Here is a 13,641-nt window from a genome sequence, read left to right on the forward strand (position 1 = left end):
AAACTTGGCATATGCCAAGCCCAGAGTCTCTCTCTTACTGCTGCCTGGGGACCCAGATATAGAACTCTCTGCTCCTTCCCCATTTCCGTATTGGCCTGTGTGCCACCATGTTTCTCACCATAATGATAATGGACTAAACCTCTGAAAGTAGCAAGTCCTCAATTAAATGCTTTCTTTGATAAGAGTCGTCATCGTCATGGTGTCTCTTCACAGCAGTAGAACATTAACTAAAATAAAGACTCATTCTATCAAAGACCAGGTCTGTAGATCCAGGAAAGTTCCTATGTGCATTAAACTTGCTTTTTGGCTTCTGTGGTTTCACTTCTTCCTAACTGTTCTTGCAAACTGAAGTATGTCAACCAGGATGTGGGTTTTGTACATAAAAGACAAAGAACGGTGAGGCTTGGACTTCATGATTTGTGCAATTTCCCTATTCAACCACTGGCAAAACAGACTTTCTATTCAGCTTCTCTAGTGGACTAACCTCACAACAACTGATAGTTTTAGTATAGGAGTCAGGACAGACATCTGTGGTTTCTCAGTTTGCAGAACATCCGTCCAAGACCTTCTGGCTCTTAGAGTCTCCACTGAGAAGTCAGGTATAATTCTAATAGGTATGCCTTTATATGTTGCTTGGTTTTTTTTACAGCTTTTAATATTCTTATTTGTTCTGTACATTTAGCATTTTGATTATTATGTGCTGAAGTTAAGGGAATGTCTTTTCTCCCGTCTATTTGGTTCTCTGTGTGTTTCTTATATGTTGATTGGTACCGTCTTTCCTTAAATTGGAGGTATTTCTTCTATCATTTTGTTGAAAATATTTTCTGGTGCCCTTGACCTGGACTTCTCCTCCTTCCTCTATTCCTGTTATTTGTATATTTGGTCTTTTCATAGTGCCCCAGATTCCCTGGATGCTTTGTGCCTGAATTTTTTCAGATTTAATATTTAATTTGACTGAAGTATCCCTTTCTTCTACTTGAAGAAGAAATGCCTGAGAGTCTCTTTCCCATGTCTTGCAATCTATTGGTGAAGCTTACCTCTAAAGTATTTGTTTGACATTCTAAATTTTTCATTACCAGTTTTATTTCACTCTAGTGAGTCTATTTTTTTGTTAAAATTCTACTTTCATGTCTTGAATTGTTTTCATTACTACACTCAGTTGTTTGTGTTTTCATGAACTTCACTAAGAGATATATTCCTATTCTCTTTAAGGTCCTTGAACATATTCATACCTGCTGTTTTGAAGTCCCTGCATTGTACCGCAGCTGTGTTGCACTTTTTGGAGCATATTGCACTAGGGTTTCTGGTTCTGGTGGAGGCATATTGTCTTGGCTGTTTATGTGTCTGTTATTCCATTGGGGTCTAGTCATTTGTAGTTATGACGCTTGAGGTGTTTCCCTTCTTGTTTTTGTTGGGTGGGTGCTTCATTCTTTAGTTGCTGCATAAGCATGGTGCTGTGATGCCCCTGGTAGAGAGAGTGTTTCTACAGGTCAGCCAGTAACAGAAAGAAATTTAGATGGGTTAAGAGGAAAGACTAGGTGCATCTTCAGAAAAGTGCTAGTGGGCTGGGGTTCACACCAAGAGGTGGAGAACACAGGGAATGGAGGGAGGAGGGCTCCTGCAAGCAGGCTCAAAAGGACAAACAATAAGTCTAGAGAGACAGGGATGAAAGGACTGGAGGACCCTGGGTCCAGCGAGTGGAGACGGAGTGGAAGGAGGGCCTCCTACACGCAGGTTCCTACTGGACAGAGAGTGAGTACAATGGAGGACAGGAATGATAATGAAAATCACCTACCTGAGTTCCAGCCTAGTGTGCCCGCTGAGCATACCTGTAGAAAGTGCTTCTGTGGATGACTAGGTGACACAAAGAAGTGGGTCCACACTAGAGGAGAAGGCTGAGCAGATCAGCAGAAAAGACCTAAGCTGGGTTGGCACAAGCTGTGTTTATGTTCCCTGGAAGTAAAGGTGGGGTGGGAGGAGGAGCTTTGTGGGAACAATTCACTAGGACAAAGAATAAATCTGAGCCAGTGATGGTGGCGCATGCCTTTAATCCCAGCTCTTGGAAGGCAGAGGCAGGTAGATCTCTGTGAGTTCAAGGCCAGCCTGGTTTACATGAGCTAGGGCCAGAAAAAATAAAAGAATAAATCTGGAGTAACCTGGATGATAAGGCTAAGGGACCCTGGTCTGCACCAAGAGATGGAGTTTCCAGGGGATTGGAAAAGATACTTTAAAGTCATTTAGAAAGGACTATAGACAGAGAAATTAAAGTTACTGTAAAATAGACACCTCTGAGATCTCCTGACTTTCAGATTTTTATTTGTAGCACCCCCAGACTTCCTTCTGGGATCCCTCGGTCACCTCTGATTTAGCGTGTCCTGAACTGAGCTCTGAATCCTACTTGACATCCCATTTCATCATCTCCAGTTTCGCTGTCCATTCAGACTGCAAGATGGCAAGATGCAAACCTGGAAATGACCACACACACATGCATGTGCACACAAACACGCACGCACGTACACACACGTGCACACACGCACGTGCACACACACACAGACACCTGCAGACCTCTGCTCTCCATCGTGCCACTGTCTGAAGCCAGGTCATCACTGAGACTTGGCTCTTCCTGACTTCACCCCTTACTGTTGAAGCCATCCTCCTAAAAATGGGCCAGATCCCAGATGCCTTTTTCCAATACTGTTTCTGTTTCCTTTTTCCTACATACTCCTCTAAGTAGAACTTTTATCTCATACTTATATGTTCATCTGTAAATAATACAAGCATTTATGGTATTGTAGTCACATATTACACACATGAAATATCACAAAATGTAAAATTGGAACCCTGAAATGAAAAGGAAGTAAATTCTATTTTGTAAGCTATTTATTGATGGGAGATAAAATCTATTGCTATCACCTAAATATTGTTTAGTGAGAGCATTGTGGGTAAATAGGTTTCATAATCTTGGAAGTTTTTATTTCTTTGAGACAGACTATCCCTAAGCAGACAAGGCTGACATGGCCTCCAATTGCCTTGCCCCAGACTCGGGTTCCTGAGTACATGGATGACATATGAACTTCGCCATGCATGACTAATTTTGGGAAGCTGCGTTGTGATAAAGTCACTTAATAAATCTGAGTGACACTGCAGTCATTTTGATGTTTAGTGTGATGACTCTGGGGGCCTCCAACTGTGCTTCCCAGGGAGCTACATATGCAAACGAGAGGATATGATTGGAATTATAATTGTACAGTTTTCAGAGGCACTTACAGGTTTTGAAGGACTTTCTGAGAATTTACTAATGTTCACACTGTTTCTGCTGTCTTCGATCATTTTAAATTCTCCATTTTTACAGGCTGAGTTGGTCAAATTAGATAACGTAATGCATAAACCTATTAAGTGCTTGTCAACAACTGACAAATGGAAGCTTCCTTTAAGAATTAGTAGAGAATTAAGGACACTCCTCGATGCTGTCAAGCCCAACCCTTCCCTCAGAATTCTTTGAGTCTGGTAAATAGGTCCCTGTGAATCTGCACACCAAGTCAAGTCGGGACCAGTGTCCATCCACTCCTTACTGGTAAAATCCAAGTCCTCTCGACAAATTAATGAATTAACGGGACCTTTGTCTTTAATGTGCACTGTGATAAAGCAGTCCTGGTCATTCAAATCTGGGATCCCCGCGGCCCCTAACGCTATGGCAGGAGGGTTTGAGTTCAAGGCTAAACTGAGTGACTGAGCAAGACCCTATCTCAAAACAAGAACCAAAAGGAAAAGGGCTGGGGCTGCAGTGTGGTGGTAGAATCCTTGCCTGGCATGGACAAGCTATCCCAAAACTGGGGAAATACAGTGGGGGCAGGGAAAGAGAAAAAAATCAAACAGAAGCATTAAAAATTATGCACCCACCTTACTTCTTTGTATGTGACTTTATTTCCAGCATATCATAAAATGATAAACACTTCTGATACAGAATGACTTTGGGTCCTTCATTACACTTTAAACAAAGCCTATGTTTCATAAACACATTATGTAATGAGCACATTTCCTCTTCAGTTCTGGGTTTGGGGGGGGTTGTTTTTGTTTTTGTTTTTGCTTTTCGAGACAGGGTTTCTCTGTAGCTTTAGAGCCTGTCCTGGAGCTAGCTCTTGTAGACCAGGCTGGCCTCGAACTCACAGAGGTCCACCTGCCTCTGCCTCCCGAGGGCTGGGATTAAAGGCGTGTGCCACCACCGCCCAGCTATCCATTCTGTTTCTTTATGGGGGACATCAAAGTTGGTTATGATCAAAGCTCGAAGCTAGGGAGACACTTCCGCTGGACTTCCTGACACTTTTTAGCCAACTCACAAACATTTGTTCCTGGGAATCCACACATGCTTTGGCGCTGGTGGACTGGATGCTGCAGACAACAGCGGGCAGTGATTCCGACACTCTGTATCTGACGGCCCTTTTACTCTCCATCCTAACAACGACCGTCAGATCCTGGTAATGAGCACCTTCTTCCCAGTCTCATTGTTATCAGCCATGTATTTATAAGTGACTCTCTACAGCATATCTCCTGCGCTTACAAATCATATCTAAGACAATATTACAACTCAGCAAAGACTCAGGGTTGGTAATCAGTCAGAGAAGGGACTGAGCAAAAATTCACAACTTAATAAACTCTGTGTCTCCTTTCGAGCCCTGTGTGTTGGATATTTGTAGAAATGTGTAGTAGAAGCTGTCAGAATAGTAGGGAATGGTCGTATTTTACAAAGGCATTTACTGGGAAATAGTTCTATAGAGTGAAGTCATTGACCTATGTATTCAGGGACAACACAAAATTGAAACCAGAACCATGACTCAGTACCCTGCAGCATATAATATCTTATAATATCTTATACCTGCACTGCACTCTAGGTTTTACAGCAGGCATTAGTGTTTGTCTCATAAATATATGACGTATGGGAAGACATATACGGCAGATTCAGCTAATACAATTTTAGGCATTTAGCAAAACCCCCAAGGTTTTCTAAAAAGCATTTTATTTTCCTCATTTGTGAATGTATTTTTTACTTGAAAGAAAGATACAATGTTCCCATGAACATGACCAGAGAATTCTCGGTCAAAGGTATAGTTCAGACAATCGTGTGTTGACCTGGGATAATTTTATCCTGATGACCTTCCTCCATTTTTTTTGTTTTAAGATTTCATTCTTTACATACACACATTCATCCAACTTTTTAAAAAAAAATATCATAATTGTCATCAAAATCAGAAAGTTGTCTTGTGTTGTTGTAGCCTTACACATTTAAGGCATTTAAGGTGGGTATGCTACCTGGGGACCAACCATGACAGTACATGATAGATGTGTCTGGATAGTCAAGGCCTGGAGTGGACTGACAAGTGTTCCTCTTAGAATACTGTATGACAACCGCGCAACATTAGTGCCCCACTCCCCAAAAAATGCCACACAGCACTGCAGTCACCCAACTGGTCATTTCTGCTAACTTCCTGCTGTAGCTAAGCTCTTTTAGTTTAATTTTATCCCCAACTTCCCCTAAATGGATCCCTGTGGGTGATATTATCATCCATAGTCACAAACTCTCTACTTTCCTCTTCCTGTTGAGTGCATAACCCCTTAAAGTCTGAACTTAACTTCTTTTAAACAATGAAACTGAAAAAAGCCTTGGGTCACTGGTGAGTGAAGGCACTCGGGTTTGTGTGCAATTCTTCCTGCTCCCTTTCCTGCTGTGTGCTCAGGGAGCTGTCCAAGGATGAAGCAGGCTAGAAAGACAATCACCTAGGCCAGCTTCCCTGGAGTCTGTCCATGTGTCAACCACTGAGAGTTTGGTAGCATTTGTTACAGCGGCATAGTCTTCCCTGTCGTGAGTGTCACAGGCTCTCCCCAGTCGTGTTCCCACTGATCGTCCTCTGGGCGACATCTCACAGCTGCTCTCGTGGCTCTTACACCAGTAAGTCACATTCACGTACGAGCTGATGACAGTCACTGTTGAAGACAAAGTCTAGAGGAAATACCAAGGAAGAGCTGCAGGACGATGACTGAGATAAATCACACTGTGTGCTCCCCACCGTCACTGGATCCCTAGATGGCTAGCGGAGGGCTGCCCAATGCAGGCCGTCATCTTGATCAAACACAGAGATGTTGTCAGTTTTATGAGAAGAAAGACCACACCAAAACCTATTGGGAAATTCAATGGAAATGCATAGCAAGTATCTGTGGCCTGTGAATTCAAGGCCAGCCTTGTCTACATAGTGAGTTCTAGGACAGCTGGGCTATGCAGAGAGATCCTGTCCCAAAAACGCCACCGCACCCCTACCCCCAGCAAACAGCATAGTAATATCAGCATAAGTTTAAATCAAAGTTATTACAGGCGTGGTCTGAGAGGTAGTACAGTAGCAGAATGCTCGCCCAACACCTAAGAAGTCCCAGGTTCAAACCTCAGGACCACGGCCAGAGTTTACTCATCATCACAGAATAACAGAACCTAAAGGCTTCAGTGCTAAAGCCACAGCTAACACCCCTCCCCCGCTCTTTTTCCTGACACAGGATTTGTCTGTGTGTCCTGGCTATCTTGGAACTCACTCTGTAGACAGGGACTTGGGAAGATGTTAAGGATGTAGCTATGGATTCAGAAGTGATCTCCACACACTTAACAACTGAACTAAAACATGAATTAATTTTGAGGCAATTCATAGAGAGGGGAAGAATTAATCTTAGAAACACCTATATTTGGGGCAGAAAGAAAGGAGGGCAAGCAAGGAACGGGAAGTATAATGACATCCCCATTCATCCTAAGAGCTAAGAATATCAGATCTTCATTAATAAAGCCATTTACATTTAAATTTCAAGTTTTTTTTAATGAGGAGGGGAAATGTACAGCTCCTTAACAACCCATTTGCTCACTCCAATATTAAAATAGATTACCCATCCAGCAGGCAGCTGGGCATTATCTGTAATAAAAAGCAAAATGAATTTTTTAATTCAGTGTCTGAGAACCAATTCATCACGATTTAAAATAGAAAAATGAACTTTTTAAACAAATGATTTGCTCTGCACTGTGACCAATTCTCATTTATGACACACACACCTGCACACCTGCATGTCTGGTGTGCTGTGGGAATGCCCACTGTCTGTGGAGCGACTGCCTTATTTTTATATTATCCTGCACCAGACTGCTTCTTCAAGCATGCTTGGACTTCATCTCCTGTGACCCAGAAGCTAGTTAGCTCACACTTCCTAAACGTTGGTGTGTGGGGCACTATGCGGGTCCTGGTTTATCCCTCCGGACCTGCGATGAGCTGGGTGTTTATGCTGTGCCGGTGAATATCATCAAATGGACGGGATCTAAAATCACCTAGGAGACAAATCTCAGAACATGTCTGTGAGACTGGATTTAACCCAGGTAGGAAGACCCATCCTAAACGTAGGGAGCACCAAACCATAGGTTGTGGTTTCAGAATGAATAAAAAGGAGAAAGGAAGCTGCCTCACACTCCTGCAGCCACTTCTTCCCTGCCATGATGGAAAATAGACCCCCCTCTCCCCCGAGGTGCATGTGCTGGCCTTTTCTCATAGTAACACGGAGAATAATAAATACCAGTCCAATCTTACAGCCTGAGGGTCAGGCAGCCAAAACGCAGCAAGGGCTAACCAGTGTCAAAGAGTATGCTCTAAGCCTTGTCCTTAACGTGTATTCCTCAAACTAGCACTTCCATCACTTAGGAGTTTACCAGACACAGAGACTCTCAGCTCAAGGCTGGATCCACTCACATCCCAATTTGTTCTAAGAAAATCCCCAGCGGACCCTTCTGAACGAGAAACTGGGTGAGCGCTGGGATGAGGTCAACCCCTATAAGGATTTTTAGTGACAGCTGGCGGAGATGCTTTCTTCTCCTTAGTTAGCAGGGAGAGTGGGGGCATCAAGATGAGGCTGACCCTGTTCTCCAGGGACTGAAGGAAGGAGTCCCACAGCAATTTGTTTCCGATGCAGACACAGGAGAGTATTGTAAACAGCAGGGGTGGGACCACTTCCAAGAACAGCAGATACTGAGCCTGGTCTTGAGGCCCTAACATTTTTTTAGTTCGTTTCATTAAAAACGGCTGCTGTTCCAGAGGGACAAGTGCCCACACCAATCATCTTCCGGAGTGAATTTCCCCAGTCCGGAACCTATTTTCCAACTTGAACCCAAACATCAACAGAATCAAAAGGTAGGTTTGGAACCTCCATACAGTGCACAGTTACTAAATCATTAATCGCGTTATCCGGCTATGAGGTTCTTCTTTTAATTAATATTCATGGAAAAAACTAGGTTGTTCCTCCTTATCTAGAAGTCCCTAGGAGTGAGTGCAAATAGTTTCGGGGTGTCATGCAGAGCCCAGGTGCAGGTACTTCTTTCAGGGTGGGACATCGCCTTTGGACCCTCGGCAAGCTTCGCCCTTCTGCTCCCGGCTGGCTGCAGTCATCCGCTCTCTCCATTTCTTCCCCAACCCCCACACTTTCCTCTCTGTCACCAGTTCAGCCTGTCTGACCCAGAGTTCCTCTGCGAATCGCCTCGAACCTGAGGGTCGCCACTGCTGGGGTCTCCACCTGCACCCGGAGAAGAGGCGGCGCCCAGGGGGCTCTCTCGAGTGGACTCTGACGGTGGCAGACGGCGAGTCACGTGAGTCTGTGGAGGCGGAGCGTGGCAGGCTGAGGGGGTGGAGAAACAAAGCCCCCAGCTGTCAGCAGAGGAAGGAGGCGACAACGCCCGGAGCGGTGAGTCAAGTATGTTCAAAGCTGTACAGCCCTGGCGCACCCCGACACCCTTTGCCCAGGGTCAGTCCCTCCCAGGCTCGGGGTTGGCCGCGCCTCCCCCACCCACGCACGGGTCTGTGCGATCTGCAGATCGAGGAGGCAAGCGGATCGCGGGGTCTCTGAGCCCATCAAGAAGTTATCCAGCCAGGGTTGTGCACGCAGCCACGTTCTTACGGGTCGCCCCCTCTTCTTTTGTTGGGGAAGCTAAAGCGGTATACCCCAAGAAAGGGAAGGGAGTCAGAGCTGCCACGCTGGCAGACACAAAGTGCACTGGCCGAAGAGTGACGGCTGGGGCCACCTAGGAGAGGGGGATTTGTAGGTGCGCGCCCTCGGAGCTCGGCCCCTCCGGCTGGAGCACTGGGACGCGGGGGCTGAGAGCCCTCGGAGCTCCTAAAAGCTGCGCTCTTTGGGGCAGACCAAGAAGTGTACCGCGCACACCCAGTCTGGAGTGCATTCCGGGATCCCCAAGCTCTGCTGCCGCCCCTGGTGTGTCCTGTCCGGGGACAAGGGTCGCACGGCTGGGAACGATCACTCATAGATCCGGGACTTGGGAATCAGATGGGTGTGTGGCAAGGAACGCGGGTTGCTAGTCTGAGCCTAAGAGGTTCTCCAGGGAGGTCCCCGGGCGGGGCGGGGGGGGGGGTGCTACTCGAAGACCGCCACTCTGGTTTGGGATGGGCATTCTTCAGTCTAACACCTTCCAAGTGCTCCAGCCGAAGCCAAAGTGATGCCACAAAGGCCCAGAAAGCTGGGTGGGTTCAAAAAGACACCCCCCCCCACCCTACCCCGCGCGCGCGGCCTCTGACCTGAACCTTAAAGAGCAAAAAGGATCTGGTCACCACTTAGTCACTTTGACAAGCTGCAGCCTCCGAGGAATGGAGCTGCGGCCATTGGACCAGGAGCCTTTGTCTTAACCTCCAGTCCCCTTTCTGCTACCCCTCGTTGGGTCAGTGGCGCGCTGAGTAATTAATATTCCTAACATTAACTGTCCCTTCACCTCAGCACCTGGCCCTCCTTCCACCCTCTACCCCCACCCCCAGCGGGTGTTCACTACTTCCTCACGGCCAATCCTTTCCTGGAAAAAAAGTAAATAAAGTGATCCGGACCCACTGGGCAATAAAATGACTGCTAAAAGCACTACAGAGGGGTCAAGGCAAAAAATCAAGGGTTAATTAAGTAAATGCCCACACCGCGTGTGCCTGCAAGCTAGCAAGGAGTGGAGGAGTCGCAAGAACTTTCTTGATTAGCATAAGTATCTGCCCCGGGGCCGCGGTGCAAGGCGGAGGCACTGCCCTAGCCTAGGTACTAGAGAAGTCCAGTCTTGAGTGAGGTCTGAGCAGGACTTGCTTCTAATCTGAGAAGACCGCAGGCGTGCGACTTGTCGGAACCAGACGCTAGGATGAAACAGATCAGAGATCAAAGGGGGATCAGAAAGGTAATGTGGGGTGCTTCTCTAGGACACTCGGCAAAGTGGGGGCGGTGGTGGGGAAGTGCTCGTCCAGACAGGTAATGCCTGGCTTTGCTGTCACTTTTGTCTCCCATGCTAATACATCAGTTAGGAAAGTGCCCTGTGTCATTGATCTCTGAAACAGGGTGGTCTTTAGGTAAGCTTCCTTTGCGGGGGCTCTGATGGCCAAACTTGACTTCATCATGGAATCACCTGTGGAGATTTGGAGAGTCCTGGTATCTACTTCCCAACCTAAACCATTTAAGTCAGATTGTTGGTGGGGAGGGGGGCAAGAACTCGGCATTCTTGGTATTAAACAAAACTTCCAGATGATTCCACTAGATAGCAGGTCGAGAACCACTTCGATAATAGCAACGTGGTTGTGTTACAAGATACAACTTTAACTACTTGAGTGGGTGAGACAGAGAGAAGGAGAGAGAGAAGAGAGAGAGAGAGAGGATACTGAAACTGGGGTGCCAGTGACTCAACACCATACGGCAAATGACTCTCATCTGGAGGCCTGAAAGACTGTGGCATCTCTCTACAACAATCTTTTCCCCTTCCCTGCCTGGGGTCTGGTTATTGCTGGATGTTTGGAAGTTCGCTGTCCATGCCTGGTGTGTGCATTGTTGTTAAGGGAAACGGAGAGAAACTTTCATTCTGGCCATGACGTATGTGGAGCAGGCAGCAGGGAAACCCAGCAGAAATAAACTGTGAGCAGCTGGGTGAGTCAGCAGGCTGCACTCCAATGCCCGCCCTGTGAATGGGAAGTAATTATGGCTTGTTATTCACACATACACACACACACACACACACACACACACACACACACACACACGCCACTCCTCTGAAAGCACATCTTAATATCTGATCAGGACGTTTGCTTGCCAGAACCTCTCCCTCATCTACCTGCTTTGAATAATACTAACTGCTGTTAGCAGGGAAACCGAAGCCAGCTAGACAGCTTGTCCTTTGCGGAAGGCATATTTCAAAAGGCTTCTGGGAAAATGTAAAGTAGTTTGGGTTATCTCAGTTATAAAAAAGAGAGGAGGGCTGGGCAGCGGTGGCACATGCCTTTAATCCCAGCACTCAGAAGGCAAAGGTAGGAGGATCTCTGTGAGTTTGAGGTCAACCTAGTCCTGGTCTACAGAGCAAGTTCCTGCCAGGGCTACACACAGAAACCCTGTCTTGGAAAACAAAACAACACAACAACGAAAACAAAAGAAGGGGGGAGTTTGCAGTACATACATTTTTAATTTTTTTAAAAAGGCCATATACTATTTGATGTGTTCAGGGCTGAAGTCAACGAGCTGTTTAAAAAGAAATTAGCTATTTATTTCATTTGAAATTCTGTTTGCTATTGATCAAACCTGTGTGTGTGTGTGTGTGTGTGTGTGTGTGTGTGTGTGTGTGTACGTGTGTGTACTGCCCGAGTGCACCTATGCACACTGGAGGTTGAACCTAGAGTCTTGTGTGCTAGGCAAGTGTTGTTCTGTCAAGCTACATGCATCCTGAGCTCATGGTTGTTTAACTTAAAGAGATCAGACTCGAATTCAAAAAAGACAAGTTCCACATTTTTCTCTCATATACAAATCTTAGGCTTTAATTTTTATATGTGTGTATGTCTATGGAGGGCAGAGACATGAAACTAGAAAGGTGAACATGAGAGAGAGAACATCTTAAGAGGGGAAGGAAAAGTGTAGTAGACTACATGGGACATGAAGACAAGAGGACCTTCTGGGAGTGGGGGAGTGTAGAGGATGCTACAGGAGGGGCAGGAGGAAGATGGGATCGAGGATCAAAAAAAGTATATATAAAAATACCATAATAAAATCCATAATTTTGTAAACTAAAGAAAAACCATATGCTAATTTTTTAAAAAGATGGCAAAGTCTCGAAAAACCAAAAAATAAAAATAAAATAAAATAAAAAGATGGCAAAAAATAATCTTAAACCAGGTTCACATCTATAATCCCAGCACTCTGAAGGCTGAGGCAGGAGGATTGCTGTGGAATTTGAGACAAGCCTAGGTTTTACAGCAAGGGCCTGTCTATAAGTAAACAAGAACTAGTACCCAAAGGATGACTCTCAGATATTTTGTTAAAATATATTTATTTTCCCTCTTTTTTGCTGCTATTAACTTTCCCTTCCTTGCTGTCATTGTGCCCCTTACGTCACCGTCATTACGCCATTGACCAAATGCTTCCTTTCCTTATCCTCGGTTTTTAGGGGACCAGCCTTGCTTGGCACTTCTCAGGCACTCGGCACGATGCACTCCATCTGAACCTGTGTGTACACCGCTTGGGACTGTGTTTTCTCGTTTATGACGACAGGCCTTCCAGTGTGGTCACAGTGCTCTTTGTCTGAGAAATCTGCTCATTTGTTCTTGAGACTATCAGAATGTGAAGAGATCACTGGGTTACAACACCTCCTAAGTACATTCAGCTTCATTAATTTCCAAGATACATAATCTGGATATGGAGGAGCCAAGATTCTCTTGTAGGTCTGAAATGCTACCAAATGAATAATAAGGGACATATTAGCTAATATGTTCCATAAGCTTCCTTAAGTACCAGTGTGCTTTGGGCATAACTAATAATTGTTATAACATTGGAATCACACTCGTGGATCAAAGAATCCTTTCACAGAAGTTCACTCTCTTAGAAAAAGAGCATGTCCAACTGTGAGTGCCTTAAGGAATTCATTAATCAAGGAGTCAGTTCAGAATTGGTTAATAGTTAACCTGCTTTTATTCTTGTCTGCCTACTGATCTTAAAATAGAACATGAATGTAGCTTAGTGGGAAAGCACTGCTTCGCATATTCAAGGACCTGGGTTCAGTGGCCAACATATATATAATATATAACACATAATATATGATATGTGATATATGATATATAATATATAACATATACATAAGGACAAATGCATTTCAGTATATTTAAAAGTAGGAATTTCAATTTATTTTGACAGGTACTATGCCAAGTAAATAAAGGCTTTTAGGATTTTCCCAAAGCTAATATGATGTAAATAGATCCATTCTTATTTTCTGAAATTTTTACCATCTTTTGGGGGAGGGATAAGAAATTGAGGGGCTGCAGTGCTTAAGGATCTATGCAGAAGATGGGGTGGGAAGATTCTAAGAGCCAGAGGTGGTAGACTACTAAAGGAAACAGCATTGTCCAAACACAAGAGGAATAAATGGGAGAGGAATAAATCAATTTTCTTCCAGTGACATTGGGTTATCAACTGTATTCCAGGGCAGTCTGCAAGCGTAGGAGTTGTTGGCCAGCACAAAATGGATTCAGGCTTTCGGTCACTTTGCTCTTTTGCTGGCTTTGTTTTTGTTTTTGTTTTTTGTTTGGTTTGGTTTTTGACAGGGTTTCTCTATGGAGTCCTAGCTGTCCC

At 45.0% G+C, this 13,641-nt stretch overlaps 1 protein-coding gene across 1 annotated transcript in view; it reads left to right on the forward strand.

The window, feature by feature from the left end:
- Nucleotides 1-8,694: 8,694 nt before the first annotated feature.
- The window catches only part of Mapre2 (microtubule associated protein RP/EB family member 2), a 139,074-nt gene continuing 134,127 nt past the window's right edge, over nt 8,695-13,641 (forward strand). The window contains exon 1 of the mRNA XM_038331658.1: nt 8,695-8,746. The gene's annotated coding sequence lies outside the window, so the exon portion shown is untranslated. The remainder of the gene's footprint in view (nt 8,747-13,641) is intronic.

Source organism: Arvicola amphibius, chromosome 5, assembly GCF_903992535.2.
Source record: "Arvicola amphibius chromosome 5, mArvAmp1.2, whole genome shotgun sequence".
Lineage (NCBI taxonomy): Eukaryota > Metazoa > Chordata > Mammalia > Rodentia > Cricetidae > Arvicola > Arvicola amphibius.